Source organism: Homarus americanus, unplaced genomic scaffold (assembly GCF_018991925.1).
Source record: "Homarus americanus isolate GMGI-L3 unplaced genomic scaffold, GMGI_Hamer_2.0 scaffold52806, whole genome shotgun sequence".
In the NCBI taxonomy this organism is placed as follows: Eukaryota; Metazoa; Arthropoda; class Malacostraca; order Decapoda; family Nephropidae; genus Homarus; species Homarus americanus.
Genome location: NW_024720773.1, coordinates 932,329 through 950,297, shown reverse-complemented (window position 1 = coordinate 950,297; position 17,969 = coordinate 932,329). Strand labels below are relative to the sequence as shown.

General features: G+C 40.6%; 1 protein-coding gene across 1 annotated transcript in view; it reads left to right on the top strand.

Moving 5' to 3' along the window:
• LOC121860890 (protein zyg-11 homolog B-like) overlaps positions 1–17,969 on the top strand; it is a gene marked incomplete in the record, with an annotated part of 168,129 nt that overhangs the window by 105,943 nt on the left and 44,217 nt on the right.

Genomic DNA, 17,969 nt, shown 5'->3' with positions numbered 1-17,969 from the left:
CTTGTAGTTATGTCCTTTTGGGTTGGTGGTTGGTGACTCGTAGAAAAAAAAATATCTGGGTTCACGTTTTCCATCCCTTTGAAGATTTGGAATATCTCTAAAGAGATCTGCCCTATTGTGCCTTGTCTGAAGAGTTGTTAGTCCTAAAGCCCTCAGTCTACTTGGATAATGGAGTTGACACTATTCCAGAATCATCTTAGTCTCTCTGTGTTGTACCTTTTTCTAGAGAAGTTAGGCATCTGGAGGTAGGGTTTCCATGCTTGTAAACAGTAGTCCAGACTGGGATGTATGTGAAATTTATAAATTATAAGGAGCATTTTTCTATCTTTGTATGCCAAGGTTTGCTATATAATTCCTAATTTTTTTTTTCACTACAGCCCCCATTTATTGCTCTGTCTTCAGTGATTGATCTATCACAATACCTAGATCTATTGTTTCAAGTTTACCTGTAGTGTTTGGTTTGATCCGTCATAACACTATAGATAAAGCAATGAGTAAGGCTTGGTAGTACAGTCATCCCTTGGTTATCATGCCTAATTGGGACCACGCCGAGTGCGTGATAATGAAAAACACGATAACAAAAGTACAGAACCTATGGGATTTATTCTAATTGGTTCCAGGCACCCAAGACCCAAACCCAACTTTCCCATTTTACGACCATTTAGACCCACTAAATATATATATAATGTTATGGTAAATATCAGAAATACACATAGGCATGGCTAGGTTTATTACAAAGTGATGAAAAGGGTACGCTCAATACTGTACAGTGGGTAGTCCACAAAACATGTAGCTATGCTTTCTTTATTTGAGTGCCCCGTCATAGGAGTCCGTTTTCTCTCGCTTCAGGATGCCTGAGTCCTCCGTTTTCTTTCAATCTTAGAGTGCACCAGAGACTTTGTTATTCCTTAGTAATGACACAGAATTTGAAATTGCAACTGGATATGTCTGATTACAGCAAATGTGTTATTGTCAATTTGTAGGTGAAAGATTTTATCCTCAATAGATGTAGGTAAACCAAGCGGTTAACATTACGCCTGGAGGCAAATGTGTGATAACCAAATTCTCGGCCTGAAAAATGTGCTATAACGGCAGGTGTGCAGATTTTGATGGAGGCGTGATAACGAAAATCGCGATAACCAAGTGCGCTATAACCAAGGAATGACTGTATGTTTGTCCCTCGCCAGCCACGAGGGTTAGGTTCCTGAAAAAGGTCTGTGTTTGGTAAGTCCGCAGTTGGCAAGACTAAAGGCTTATGGGAAATAGGGGGCTAGGTTCCATGGCCATAGATAACACTTGTCAAAGCCTAACTAAACAAGGCTTGTATTGTACAGTTAGCCACAAGAATAAGTAAACACCTATAGTTTGTGTTTGAGACAAAATATCCGGTAATACTGTTCTGAACAGAACAGACAAAATTACAGAATGACCAGTAATTTATGTTTTATTCCTACATATATGTTATAAATATATTTGTTGTAAATGTTTTACTTGTGTCTTGTGTTTATATTACAGTGAACCCCCGCTTTACGCGGTTTCACTTTACGCGTTTCTACATTTACGCGGTACCCTGCCAGAACCGGAATTCCCACTTTACGCGGTGCATCTACTCATATACGCGGGTGAAGTATAATTTTTTTATTTAGCTCATAAAATTCATACAAATTATCCGGCCAGAATATAATTTACATTGCTGGAATTCTTACAATTTGATGATCATTTTGATTATAAGCATCATAGATTTTGCATTAGACATACAAATTTTAGATCTAATGCAAGTATTTTGTTTACTCAGAGCAAATATGTTATCTTTTGTGCAAAATATATGAAGTGTATATTCAAAATATTCCTGGTCTTGCAAGGAACCCAGTAATGTCAATTATATTATCCTAACTTTAGTCTGAGGTATTATTTATTACTAAAAATGTAAATATACTGTTATAGCCCAATCATTTCTCTGGTAGGGAGGGAAGGTGGGGGTGAGGGGTAGGGAGGGAGAGAGGGACCCAGGGAGCAGGTGGGAAGAGGGGGGGAGGTGGGGTATTTTGATTGACAGATAGTATTTCGGTAAGTATATTTTGTTTATTTATTGAAGATATTTGTTTTAGCTCATAAAATTCATACAAATTACCGGGCCAGAATATAATTTACATTGCTGGAATTCTTACAATTTGATGATCATTTTGAATATAAACATCATAGATTTTGCATTAGACATACAAATTTTAGATCTACTTTAAGTATTTTGTTTACTCTGAGTAAATATGTTATCTTTTGTGCAAAATATATGATATTTATATTCAAAATATTCTTGGTCTTACAAAGAATCCAGCAATGTCAATTATATGATCCTAACTTTAGTTTGAGGTATTATTTATTACTATACCTTAAAATCTAGTGGTTTTCCCCCAAACATTTTTCAGAGAGGGAAGAGCCAGCGAGTGTAGTGTGAGAAGAGGGGGAGGGAGTTGAGTCCATTATTTGAATGGACATTAACTTGGCGACTGTACTTCTCTATTTCTCTTAAGTATTAATTGTGTGCATGTACCATCATAAAATTAAGATGTTATTTTTACTAGAACATAGGTATTGTGTCGGAAAAAGTGGAGTTTGGGGGTCAGCCGGTCTCTATTTCATTTAATCCCATATGTTATGTTGTTCACTTTACGCGTTTCTTGCTTTACGCGGGCCTCCGTGGGTTCAATTGACCGCGTAAAGTGAGGGTTCACTGTACAAGTCATATATTGTATCCAATGGTAGTAAACTTGTTGCCGAATGGGATTGCAGTTATACAACTCCCTCCTCTTCCCCCACTTTTTCTCTTACCCTCCCTTTTTTTACTGATGTTTGGATTAGTAAAGGAAGGAGGAGGAGTAAATAGAAGAATAAAGAAGGGGAAACAGAAAATAGTTGGAGATAACAGGTGGGAGGGAGCTGAGTTTCATCATGTGTCAGGATGTGCAGTTTCAACTCTACCAGACCATTTTCGGACCTTATAGCTACAGTGTGTATACATATTCCTGTGGCCGACTGTACATTTAATTAAGTTTGAGTCTTATGCGTACATATGAAATAGCTTAATATAAATTAAATAGTACCCGTTAGCCAGAACAGTTGGTGCAGAGCACTTTCGGGGACGGGTGATTTCCAGGTAACCAGACGACTTTCTTAAACCTGGAAAAATTCCTTATCCCCGGAATCTCCTTCGGTTACCGGGAAAAGTTTCCAAGTGTCTAAACTAGACCTCTTACATAGACAGACATCCCAAAAATGTTTCTGGGTGCTAGGGAATGTTTTTTTGAGTCTAATCTACTGGAGTCTTTCAGTGCAGTTCTAATTATGTTGGAGACTCAATTTCTTTACTAAAATAATCAACAATACTTTATCTAAAAGTTTGGTTATATAAATATACTGTATTTATAAACTGAAAATCTACATGATATGAGCATGAATGAAGCTGTGTGTTACAGCAAAGACTGGTATTTTTCACTCCCATGGAGCTGTGGGGGATTAGTGGGTCTCGTGAAACTGACCTGATACAATGTCAGGTGGAGGTAGGGTGGGGTATTAGTGGTCTCATATTACTGGCCTTCTTATCAGGGCCAGATTAAGCCATGTTGAGGCCCTAAGCTATGTCATCCTGGGAGGCCACAAGACCACTACCACTTAAAATTATTTTTTGTTATAATATTTTCCAAAGATAAAGTGGATGAGAAGTTATACTACCTGGTGATACCCACAGTAACAAAATTATGCTTGCAACAAGCAATTGTTTATACACTAAACCCTCGATAACTTGGGATTTCATAACTTGGAATTTCATATAACTCGGCATGGATATGGTCTCAGAATGTATTACAGTAAGCCCTCCAGTTTGGCGACTTCCTGTTTGGTGAATTCGAAGTTAGTGGTCAAAGTTCAAAGTACCCTGCCCTCCATTTTGGTGACCAAACCCTCACCTTTGGCGAGAGTTTGAATTTAAATGCAATCACAACTAATAATTGTAGAATAATAAGTGCAAGATAAATCTCACTTAATACTATTGGTGAGTATTTACCAAGCACAAAGTGCCAGTCAGCTGTTCAGGAAGTCATTTTCACTGCGTCAATCCACATTCCCGCTGTTTGTTTGAGTGACTTTGGCCTTTGTGTATATATATATTTTTTTTATTCCTTCTCGCTTGGCATGGTGTTCTCGCACGGATTAAAGGCCTTAAAAGTACCTGGGGGTATTGGAGGGGATGATAGTGGTGGTGGTGAAAGACCGTCTGAGCACCCGGGCGGTTCAAATGATGGGGTAAAAACAAAGACGAAAAATTCTCGTGAGTATCGAGTTGGGAAGAATGTGAAAAAGAACTCATTTGAGGATAAGAGAAAGACTGTGGATATGATTGAGCTTACCAAAGGACTTTAATTTTGAAGGCTTTGATCTAGTGGTGGAGGAGGGGGGAGGCTTGGGTGGGGGGCGACGGACATTAGCCGTCCTTCCCCAGCCTCAGATACCAGCTTACTGTACACCCGCTAAGAAGTTATTCGGCACCCGTATCATATTGTATCACTCTGTAAGGATGCCCAATAATTTTTTAGTGGGTGTACATTAAGCTCCTCAACTTACAATTTTAAGGTTGGTTTTCTATGTTTCTGTTGATTAACTTATTATTCATTCTCTTTCAGCAATAAAATATAGGTTATATGTGAGTAAAATAGGACAAAATTGAGACTTTGGCTGGCCCCTCGGTACCAATTAGGCTTTTTCCCATTGGATTAAGCCCTCTGGTTTGGCGATTCTGAGTTTGGCGAGGGTTTTTCGGCACCAATTAGTCGCCAAACTGGAGGGTTTACTGTACTGTATAGTATAACTTGGGAAATGCCGAGATATATAAAATTATCTAGGAAAATCACAGCATATGTGGCCACCTGCATCATCTACCATGCCTCTGTGTCATCAAGGAGTTGCCTCACAATGGCGATGAATTTTGGTGGGCAGACGAAACGGCTGAGAGTCCACCAGAGGGCTTCCCTGTTGACCGAGTCGAAGGCCTTGGTTAAGTCGATGAAAGCCATGTACAGGTCACGACATTGTTCTCTGCACTTTTCCTGTATCTGGCGGGCAGCAAAGATCATTGAGATTCTGGGAAGAAGTTTTCCGCCTCAGGTAGAAGTCTGTTTAGGAGGACTTGGGCGATACTCTTACCAGCTATGAACATTAGTGAGATCCTACGGTAGTTGCCACAGTCTAACTGGTCTCCCTTGTTCTTATACACCTCCTCCCCCACTTACGACGGGGTTAGGGACCCAAATCCTGGTCGTAAGTCGAAAATGCGAAAATAATACATAGAAAATCTAAAATGGGTGTCTCTTTTTCTTCTCAGCACCACAAAACTCTAATTTTTAAGCTTGCCAGCCATTTTAGAGTGAATTACAAACAAAAATTTTGTCAGTACACAGAACTATCACTGACTTTGGGACCCGAAAATATGTAATTTGACAAAATTTTGGTACGACTGAGGCAGTTCGTAAGTTGGGGAGGAGCTGTAAATATTTACGATGGAGGCGTCTTTAAGAGCTTGGGGGATTTCCTCCTTTTCCCATATATTCTCCAGGAGAGAGTGGAGACAGCTGGTGAACAGAGGTCCTCCTGCTTTATACACCTCGGGTGGGATTCCATCAAGCCCTGAGGTTTTGTTATTTTTCATCTGTTTGATGGCAGTAGCTACCTCATCCAGGGATGGAGGATAGCTGAGGTGGGTCAGCTCTGGATGTTGAGGGATCTACTGGGTATTCAGGACATCCACATTGGTGTTTCGGTTGATCAGTGAATGGTAGTGCTCTTTCCAATGCTGACGGATGCCTTCTTCATCTTTAATTAGGGAGTTACTGTTGGATGAGAATATGCCATGAGTGATTGGCTCATAAAATGTTTTAGTGGAATTGAAAAAATTTTGCATCTTGTGTTGATCTGCAAATTTTTGTGTTTCACATGCTTTATTTTTAAACCAGCCGTTCTGTAGATTGCGAAGTACTCGCTGGGCCACCGCTTTCTTCTTGCGGAGGGTGTTATGACCATAGGGTAGATCTTTACATAAACACAAATCACTTAAATCTTTCAAATATATCAGTATTTATTATATTATTAATCCCAAGTTCTCCCAACAAAGGTCAAGTTAACAGGTCAAAACCTAAACAAGTAAATAAAATTATGAACATTTATTAACTATTCCTACCACCACATACAGTATATACATAAAATAAAATAATTAACAATAATTATACGACAAGATGTTTGGAAGTGGCTGAGTAAAGACTGAAGGTCCAACAATATCACACAAATCAATATCAAGCAAAACAATTCTCAATAGTCAAATGCCAACTCCCAAAACACCAGAGAGAGATATACTACTTAACTTAAGACAGCTGTGCCTAGACTGACTACAGTGTACCAGTAGGTCACCGACTTCACCTCTCTACCACCAAATACTGACATATCTTATCCGGATTGGCCAAACTTAAACTTTATCTAAATTATCCTTATCTAACCTATTTACAAACATAATACTGTACAATCAAACATAATACAATAAATACACAAAGTAATAAAACAAATTTAATACGTAAATGATGACTCAGTCAGTGTGGGCGAGCAATGAGTGAAACTGCTCAAGCCAACCACGCACCATCTGAACCAAGGTATTTCATACCCAGAACAGAAACTTATGGCGGACACACGTAGCAGAAGGTATCAGCTTTGGTCCGAGACTGAGGGTTGTTCTGCCAATCAGCTAAAGCAGCACATTTATCTCTGCAGGTTTTTGTCATGACAGTGTAGAGAATTCTCCTTTCGGCACTGGGATTTGGGTTGTTGGTTGTCGGGTTGTTTATCAGCCCATGTTTGAGCTGCTCTCTGAAATCATGTGCTATCGCTGAATCTTCCAGATGCTTCGTGTTAAAGAACTCTTCTGGAGGCGTGTTGCCTTGGCCATTTTGGGGCAACGTGAAGTGAGAGCTTGGCTCTGACGAGTCGATGATCAGTGTGGCAGTGGTCTGAGCCACGCATGGCTCGGGTCATGGGGACAACTCGGCGATCTCTTTCTCTGACAATAATGAAGTCAAAGAAATGCCAGTGTGTGGATCGTGGGTGTTGCCACGAACCCTTGACCTTCTCGGCCTGCCTAAACGAGGTACAGTCGTGCGCCGGTCAACATCCTAGATACGTTCTTGGAAACATGACGTTAACCGAAATGGACGTTGTCCGATCATCACAGAAACTTTGTATTTATACTTACGTATATGTGGAATACTATATACGTACATATACACTTTTATTCTTAAATCACTACTGTAATGTGATACAGGTGATTAATTTTTATCTCTTGTGCAAAATACATGACGTTTATATTAAAATTATTCACTGTTTTACAAGGATTCCAGCAACGTCGGGCAGATGGGGGAGAGAGAGGGTGGGAGCGAGCGAGGGGGCATGGGGGGAGGGGAGGTAGTACGTTTGACAGTTGGCACAGGCCCAGGTCTAACTCGTGTATATTTATCAGTTCTTAGGTGACTAAGCTTCTCTCTTATAAAAAGCCAGTGAAATGACCTGGGTGAATATAATTAACATTGCTGGAATTCTTGTAACATAGTGATTAATTTGAATATAAACATGCTATAATTTGCACTAGACAAAACAATTTTCGTACTGTAATCAAATTAGTACAGTACATGTGCACTCCAGCTTTGCACTAAGGTCATTTATTTCTATTATTTCTTTTAGTATGGTGTGTGCATGTAAATGGATGAAAATAAATGAAGATATTTAGGTAAATCTACCCAAAAATACAGTTGAAAAACTTTATATTATAAAATGTACTACAGTATTGTACACTAATGTACTACATTTTTTATATCTTGAGCAAAATATATGACGCTTACATTTAAATTAATCTCTGTCTTGCAAGGATTTTGGCAATGCAAATTATATTTTCCTAACTTTAGTCTGATATATTATATAAAATAAACAAAGAAATCACCAATCTTTTGTCTGGGAACACAGGGAGGGAGGTAGCCAGCCGAGCGTGAGGTGAGGAGACAGAGTGTCTTTATTTATTTGAGATAAGATTTGACAGTTGGTGCTGAAGGCCTGGATGTTTATTTATCATTACTTAAGAGTGACTAAGCTCTTCTAATAATTTGCCACCCAAACGACCTGGGTGAATATAACTTACATAGCTTGGATTCTTGTAAGATAGTAATTTATTTGAATACCTGTATAAACAAGCTATATTTGCAATAGACATAACAATTTTAGTACCGTAATCATTTAGTGCATGTACAATACAGGTTTGCACTTAGGTCCATTGTTACTGTACAATATTGACTAAATTCACTAGATAACGTACGCCTGGCAGCACAATCTATAAGAATACGCGATGCATACGTGACTGTGCCCGCTCTAGGGCCATTTAGGTTCGCTACGTCCCATTATTTGAATGTTTTTTTTTTTTTTCAATTTAAATTTTAATTGTTTATTCCTTGATAGAGGAAGCGGGATCCAAGTGCTGTCACTTGGTACCCCTGTACCATAACACCAGAAGCAACTGGCCAGTGTCACAAGTATATACAGTACAGTACAGTCATCCCTTGGTTATCACGCCTAATTGGGCCCCGCCGATAACGAAAGTACAGAACCTATGGGATTTATTCTAATTGGTTCCAGGCACCCAAGACCCAACCCCAAGTTTCCCATTTTACGACCATTTAGACCCACTAAATATATATATAATGTTATGGTAAATATCATAAACACACATAGGCATGGCTAGGTTTATTACAAAGTGATGAAAAGGGTATGCTTAATACTGTAGTCCACAAAACATGTAGCTATGCTTTTTTATTTGGTCCCCCATCATACGAGTCCGTTTTCTCTCACATCAGGATGCCTGAGTCCTCCGTTTTCTCTCTTAATCTTAGAGTGCACTAGAGACTTCGTTATTCTTAGTAATGCCACAGAATTTGAAATTGCAAACCCAATTGCAACTGGGGTTGCAATTGTTGAGGCAACTAGATATGTCTGATTACAGCAAATGTGTTATTGTCAATTTGTAGGTGAAAGATTTTATCCTCAATAGATGTAGGTTAACATTACACCTGGAGGCAAATGCTTAAAAAAAGCCTAAGGAAGGAAGCATATTCCTTTAACACATAATATCTGATCAGTATGGGGAGGATCGTCGTGTCTCCGTCAGGGGGTCGTGGAGTGGTGGTCCAGCAGGCGTCACGGATTTTTTTTTTGGGTAGGGAGGGGGGTGCATGGACGTATATGCGATCGGACGTTGTTCGGTCGGACGTTAACCGCCGCATGACTGTATTACTGATAATGAGGTTGTGTGCAGCGCACTTGCTGAGGAGGAGTAGACCGTTGTCTAGTCAATTTCTCCCTATGATTCCCTGCGAAATGTCAGCATCCCTGCCAGCTCTGGTATTGAAGTCACCTAGGAGCACAACCTTATCTTTTTGGGGATATAGGTTATCACTCTGTCGAGGTCGGCATAAAAGGCCTCCTTGATATCATTCTCTGCATCCAGTGTTGGGGCGCATTTACTGATGAAGGTGGCATGATGTAAGTGATTCAGTGGGACTCTGAACGTCATGGGGCGCTCGTTGATCCCAACAGGTTTTTAGTTAACTTGTGTAGGATGCATTGGCGGATGGCAAAGCCAACTCCATAAATGTGGTATCTCTCCATAGCAGGCTTACCCTTCCAGAAGAAGGTATAGTCAGACCCCCGTTCTGTGAGTCGACCCTTGTCTGGGAGCCGGGACACACTAATGGCTGCTATTTCGATGATATATCTTGCCAGCTCCTTTGCTACAAGGCTAGTTATTTCAGGACGTGCATTTGTCCCTCTCTTCAAACCATCCTCACCACTGGGATCTCAACATAATCAAAAGTGACAATTTCGTTTTGGAAAAAAGTGGTATCAGTGATGAACAGTGTTTAAGTCAGTGAATTCAGCCCTATACAGTACCAGTGAGAGCTGCGACCTACTAGTGAGATAAGCACCCCTGGGACCAACCACTATCTTCTGATCAGGCAGTGTTATCACTTCCACCCTGGGAACAACAGTTGGCTGGCTTTACACATGACTACGAGATAGCACAGCACCACCTAGCAGAGAATGAGGTACTGTGACACCACCCCACACCACCCGGTGTCTCCATCACCTTGGAGGTCCTTTACATCAACACCTACGGACGAGTCACTACACCACGTGGCCTTCGTGACATCACACAGTATGGCAAGTGACCAGCCCGGGCCATCAACTGCAGTTCATGTTCCTTCTCCTTTCAGTAATGAAAGCTTTTGTTAAACGACTCACCCACCCCATGTCTTTGTATGTAATAAGTAATTTTTGACTAATGTATATTTTCAGCCTTCGGGCTGCAGAACTTTTTCAATATACAGTAGAAGTCCAAAAATCCGGACTGCTTGGGGATTGGGTCGGTCCGGATTTTCGGATTTTCCGGATTCTCAGGCAGTACTTTTAAAATTCAAATTTAAGGAGGAATAAAGAAGAGATGAACAGGTACATTTTGATAGTGTATTCATTAGCAAATATAGCATGCTTCATTTATCAAAACGAGCAGTTTTAAAGAAAAAGCTGTGAATTCTAGAATTTTATTCTTTGCCTTTTTTATATCATAAATTGTAGACTTTCCAATGTCGTATGTTTCCACTAGAACAGTATTGCTCACACCACGTTTTAGTTTCTTAATTATTTCAAGTTTGTCACTCAATTTCAACGTGTTGTTCTTTCTCTTCACACAATGAAGTTTATCTACTTTAGTAGCCATTATTATGGGCTTGTACAGTACTCTGTAAATGGAAAGAGTAGGACTCAAAATTACATACGTTGTCACAGTTTGATTGTTCGTTTTAAAGTGGCGACCGCGTGGTCGCTTGTTGTCGCTGTGCAGCTGTGGCGCTCACGCATGCGCACATTCACAAAAGCCAGCTAAAAAATAATGTTTGAGATTTCAAAAAGTCCGGATTCTCGGGGGGTCCGGATTTTTGGACGTTAATTATTATTATTATTAGTAGTAGTAGTAGTAGTAGTCAAAAGGGTCCTGACATTCCATGCATCGACTATAAGAGGTTGTATAGTTTGTTTTTGTTTTGTTCTGTGATTATAATTGTGTTTTCGACCGCATCAGGATGACCTTCCTCGGTGTTTGTTGCCCAGTCATGTTGGTTTTTAGGCAGGCTATGTTTAGAGCACCTTTTCTAGCCCTCTCCCCATGATGGGGTGAGCAGAGTGGCTCCTCAAAAAGGCTGCTCAGTTACACAGGCAAAACTGGATTGCACTGCTGCCTAGATCCCTGTGCATACACGATCATCTTATCTGTGCCGCCCATGTGCAGAGTTGTGACCAGAGCAAGGGTGGGCAATTATTTTGATTGACTGGCCACTTCATGAATGATGGTACACTTTGCGGGCCGCAGACTTAATATAGATGCAAATGCATAATATTTGCACAAAGTAAAGCCACGTATACGTATATATAGGTTGTAAAGAAAATATTAAGTAACATACATAGATATTTTGGGTAAATAAATACATCACTGCTTAGCTTGTCTCTTTTATTATTAATAATAATGCTAATACAAATACTAATACTGTATAAATACTACTAGTGATAATATAGAGTTAAGGTGCAGTATACTTAGTACTTTAAGTACATCAACGTAATAGAACAGAATTGATCTTGTTGTCACTGCTGCACTCTGCTTGATAAATAAAATTAATAAAATTGAATAAATATTGGTTCTTCTTGATAAATAAAACGTAATAAAATTAAGTTTTAATGGTTAAAAATAAGTAAATAAAAGCAGTCAAAAGACCAATATGTAATTATGTAATATTTGAAGTTGTTCGTATGTTGATAAGAATATTTAACTTACTCAGTGGGATGAATGACAGCGCTAATGATTGCTAACCAGACCATTGAAGTCAGGTGATGCCTCCGTTGTTCAATGGAAAGGACTTGTTCGAGGTGATCATCAGTCATTGCAGATCTAAGTTTTAATTTATTCGACTTCATTACCGAAAATGTCTGCTCACATATACAGTTGGTCCTCACATTACGCGGTTAATGTAACCCAGAGGGTCCCGCGGAAAGTGAGAAACGCGGAAAGTGAATAACATAACATATGGGATTAATTGAAATAGAGTCCAGGCCGATCCCCAAACTCCACTTTTTGACGACACACAACTATGTTGTAGTAAAAATTTTATCTTAACTTTATGATGGTATGAAAAAACAAGTAATATAGAAGAGGTTAGGTTAGGAAAGATAAAGGTTAACATAGGAAAAATAAAGAATAGGTTAAAAAACGAAAAATTTTGTGGAACACTTACGGTAGTAGAAGAGATGGGTCGGCATACGGGGATGGAGGCTGGTTCCGAGGCAGAGGGCAGATTACTGGCCCTCAGGTGAATCACCATTACTAGGTGAATCATCATCACTGTCACTTACAGTTGTCAGGGCTTCCCTGACAAATCCCTCAAAGTCAACTTCACTGTCACTATCACTGGCTTGGGCTGGCTGTGGTGGGTTGCGGGTGAAGAAATCTGTTATGCTTTGCTGACGGCTGGCGTTGATGTTGTCGTGATACACCGTGATGTACGGCTCCATAGCCTGCACCAGCCGGTTATGGAAGACTTCATAGCGGTCATCGTCATTGTCGCGGGAAAGGACGGACTTAATATTCTCTGCAAACTCCATGGCACCCTTAATATCACTATGACTTAAACTGTGTTCTTCGGAGACTGACGCACCTTCTTCCTCCTCTTCACTGACGTGTTCTTCTTCCAACATCTCGTCGGCAGTCACTTCAGGATTTCTGATCACCTCCAGGATGTCGTCGTTGGTGGTCTCGGAGAAGCCTGGAACTGTAACAGTCTGCGCAGCTTCTCTGGCAAGGTCCACTGCTACTGCAACATTCTGAACCTCACCAGTCACAGATTGACTCCTCCTCTCACCTGGTATTCCATGCAACACATGTCTCCATGCGTGACGAATTGTAGCAATAGACAGCTGATCCCATGACTCCACCAAGATGTCCACAGCTTTCTTGATGTTAAATACTCTCCAGAATTGTTTGAAGAGTATTTTTTGCTGTTCTAACCATTGTTCCTCATCTTCGTCGCTCTTGCTATCGGTGGTGGTGTCACTCAGGTCACGCAACTCTTCCCTGGTGTTGGTGTAGTCGTTCAGGAGCTGGAATTTTTTTGTTGAGAATGCAGCTTTCACATTGCAAATCAACTCCTGGTCCATGGGCTGTAATATAGACGTAGTGTTGGGAGGAAGGAAGACCACTTTTACATTGGGGTGACGATCTAAGAGTAGGGGCGAGTGTCCTGGTGCGTTGTCCAGCAGCAACAAAATATTAAATGGCACATTCTGTTGCTCACAGAATTTTTTTACATCGGGAACAAAACAGTCATCAAACCAGGAGAGGGACAGTGTAGAGAACATCCATGCCTTACGTGCTGTCAGCCAGTGGACATTTAGCTTGGTCATGTCCATGGTTTTGTAGGCGTGCGGCTTGCGGGCTGTGTGGATCACCGATAACTTGAGCTTACAGGTACCGGAGGCATTGGTGGCAAACAGGACGGTGATGCGTTCCTTCTGCATTTTCCGGCCCCGAATCCTGCTGGCATTCTTCACAATGTAGGACTTGGAAGGTAGTTTTCTCCAGAAAAGACCAGATTCGTCCATGTTAAACACCTGGTCGTCGGTGTACTGTCCTTCCTCCATAATCTCACGTAAAAACGGAGGAAATTCCCGAGCCGCAGCACGATCAGCACTCGCTTCTTCACCACCAATGTTTATATTGGTGATCTTGTTCCGGATCTTAAACCTCTGTAACCACCCAGAGGAAGCAGTAAAGGGTTTGGGCTCTGAAGTTCCCATCTTTCGTGCCACTGCCATGTACAGTTCACGTGCGTAGTCCTTCACAGAGCGCGTGTCGACCGCCATGTTCGTCGCGCCTGACGCACCAAGTACCTCACAAGTAATTTTTCTGTCTTGAGAAGCACCTGGTTGTGAAAATACTTGATCATAGAAGCACCTGTAGACTTTGTGATCTTCATGTGCTCCTTTATCTTGGCTGAATCCTTCTTTATAGTCCGGATCGTAGATTCGTTGACGCCATGCTGGCGCGCGAGATCAACTTGCCGTGTTCCTTTCTCCAAATCTTGAATAATTTGGTACTTCACCTCGTAGCTTAAGGAACGTCGTGTCCTCTTTGGCTTAGTGCCGCTGGGTCCAGGTAAGGAAAGGTTTTTCTCTGGGGGTGGTGGTCCGGCGGAAGCCATTTTACGGAACAATGGATGCGCGTTAACACGGAGTGGCCTTGAGGGATGAGACTGTCGCGGCTAGGTCAAGCATCGTCTCTCCTCCCTCCCTCCCTGCCCCGGGTGGACACGTCATAATACTTTAAGCCAATTACAGCTAGCAGCAGAGGAGGGTAGGGATGCATGGCCAATCACAGGTCTTGTACGTCATATGACGTCAGTGATAACGCAACAAAGACACACTGCGCAACCTTACCGCGCCGCTTGCCCAAGCGGAGGGAGGAGGAGGGAGAGGCAGGCAGGCGGGCGGGTGGCGCGTGGCGCATGGGGAAAATCTGGGGTGGGTTGAAGGCCGCTGGCCGACACTCTCTGCTGAATATGCTCAGCGAATCGCTAAAATGTGAAATGTTAGGTTCTGGCAAGGCACCGCGGGTAACGTGGAAACGCTGGAATGCGACCGCTAAATATATATATATATATATATATATATATATATATATATATATATATATATATATATATATATATATATATATATATATATATATATATATATATATATATATATATATATATATATATATATATATATATATATATATATATATATATATATATATATATATATATTTTTTTTTTTTTTTTTTTTTTTTTTCAACGACTCACCAGCATGGAATCAACCCCACCTACTGGTGGGACTAGGAACGCCATCGCCCATCAGCTCGATGAACAGGCTTTGTGTGAAATATAACAGAGTCTAGAACTGCTTTTAGTGTCCTTGTGGCCTACCCGGTAAGCATTCCCTAGTCAAACCCAGTAGGTCGAGGGTTCGATTCCTTGCTGGTGAGGTCGTTGATTATATGTTCAAAGTCCGCGTGTTATATGGACTAAAAATGAAGTATATATATGTACCTCGCGTTTCATACCAGCTGGATTCGGTAAAATGCGACTGACACCACATAAGAGGCACGGGCAGTTTCCCAATGAGGTTCACGGCGCTATCAGCTCGATGAACAGGCTTTGTGTGAAATATAACAGAGTCTAGAACTGCTTTTAGTGTCCTTGTGGCCTAGCCGGTAAGCGTTCCCTAGTCCCACCCAGTAGGTCGAGGGTTCGATTCCTTGCTGGTGAGGTCATTGATTATATGTTCAAAGTCCGCGTGTTATATGGACTAAAAATGAAGTATATATATGTACCTCGCGTTTCATACCAGCTGGATTCGGTAAAATGCTACTGACACCACATAAGAGGCACGGGCAGTTTCCCAATGAGGTTCACGGCACCATCAGCTCGATGAACAGACTTTGTGTGAAATATAACAGAGTCTAGAACTGCTTTTAGTGTCCTTGTGGCCTAGCCAGTAAGCGTTCCCTAGTCCCACCCAGTAGGTCGAGGGTTCGATTCCTTGCTGGTGAGGTCGTTGATTATATGTTGAATGCTTCGGTATAGTAGGAACATCATAGAATCTAGTCTTATTAAACATACCGAAGCATTCAACATGAATTTGAGTAACGGCATGTACAAGCTGGACAATTTTGTAATTAAGAAGATTTGTGATCAGGTGAGAAGGCCGGGTCACTTGACCATCTGACCTGACCACCAACCGTTGTGTGCTATTTAAAGATTAGTAGGGTCATTACCTAATACCTGACCATTGTGGACCTGGTCTCACCCTCCTCTGTATATATACACCTTGATTTGTATTACTCTCTCTAGTCTGTACTCACCCCTGAAGATGTGAATTACACGAAAGCGCTTGGGAACTTCGTGTTTTCTTCTTTCCTTGTGGTTATCAGCATATACCTAGATCACGCGCACCTACAGTGATTTGCTTGCATATATATATATATATATATATATATATATATATATATATATATATATATATATATATATATATATATATATATATATATATATATATATATATATATATATATATATATATATATATATAACTGCGAACTACTTCATATTTTTCCCGCCTCTGCTAACGGCCGTGTAATATTTCAATGTGATTCTGTTCTTTTAAAATGTTGTTTATGCGTAATGTACTATAACTGATATGTAATTTGTCCTTGTATGTCTTATTGTAGGTAAAACGAAGTATTATATATTAAATGCCTCCTCTAAAAGCGTGAATTTGCTACCAGAGTTTAACAGTTCATTCATGTATAATACTTCTGATAAACTTCCTACTTGTTCCTGTTTGAAATAATGAAGGTATGTATCTTTATATAATTTAGTTTAATATATTTCTCGTCAGAAATGGTTATCCCAACAATTGTTAATAAACTCATTTAGAAATACATCATTACTCAGGACGAAATCGGACAGATTTACAACAGCCAATCAGCTGTAACTCTTGAGGAGGGGGCGGGGCATCTTTTCTCAGCTGAGAAGAAACGCGCTATTGTAGTCATCTCATCCGTGCTGAACGTCTTCTCGTCTCAATACACAACGTCTTCCCAGAAACAAGCTGGCTTTTCTGCATACTCTAACACATACTCCAGCCGCGTTTCCATGTCTACCTCAGTCTGGTGTGGCTTCTTTGTGGGTATATGGGCATGGAGGTCTTGTCGGATGCTGGGGCAGTGATAAATGGTCTGTCTTGGATGATAGCTGCTATTGCTCTATACTGCGCAGTCGTTGTGCAGCGAGGCCGCCCGGCTCCAAGTTGATGCAGGATCTGTCCTGTATCGTCGTGGTGCTTCATCCATAAGGCTACAGTGTGATTGGAAACACCGAGCCACCTAGCAATCGCACCATTGCTCAGGCCTTCTCCATGAAGTGCTCTGATTGTTGCTCGTGTTCTCTCTGAGGTCTTCATAATGACTATCATAGCTATGACTGGAGTATGGCCCATTACAACTCCTGCTGTTTGCTCTGATGGTCTTCCCTTTGCAAATCGAAACTGCTCCTTTCCTAACAGATTCATTACATTCTTTTAAACGAGCACTCTTCCTCTGTTGAAATTTTTTGCTACAGTGTTTTAAATAACACTGACAATGTTTTTGCATTGTGAATTTTACTACCTGTTACCCCCAGTCAACCCCCTATTCTTATCATAGACAGTATTGTGATATATTATAGAGATATAGCTCGTTTCTTAACTCACATCTTTCCGGCAGCTCAGTTACCTATGCGTAATACAGTACAGTATTGTATAACTATCCTATGTTACAAATGTTTCATTTTTTCTGGTTGAGGTTTTGTATTATACCACTTCTCACCACTTTCTCTGATAGTAGTAAAAATTATGAGTATTTACACGATTTCGTTGTATCTCATAGTATGCGAAATTCCTATACGGCACCTCAGTTTCTAGAGTGCCTGCCATTCCTACCATATGTGGGTGATTAAATGTAGTACTACGGTATAGTATATAATATTGTGACATTATCTGGTTTTAGTTCTGTGGGTTAAATATGTATTTCTGTTAATTTTTCTGTGGTTGCTACACATGATATAAGGATTAACAGCACATTAGTGTTACAATGAATCACACAATCAGAGATTGTTACCGCCACAGTAAGATAAGCTAGAAGAGAGCAACAAACCAATAACGCTCCTATGAGCGTTAACAGTCGAAACGTATACGGGAGGACTGTCGGCGAT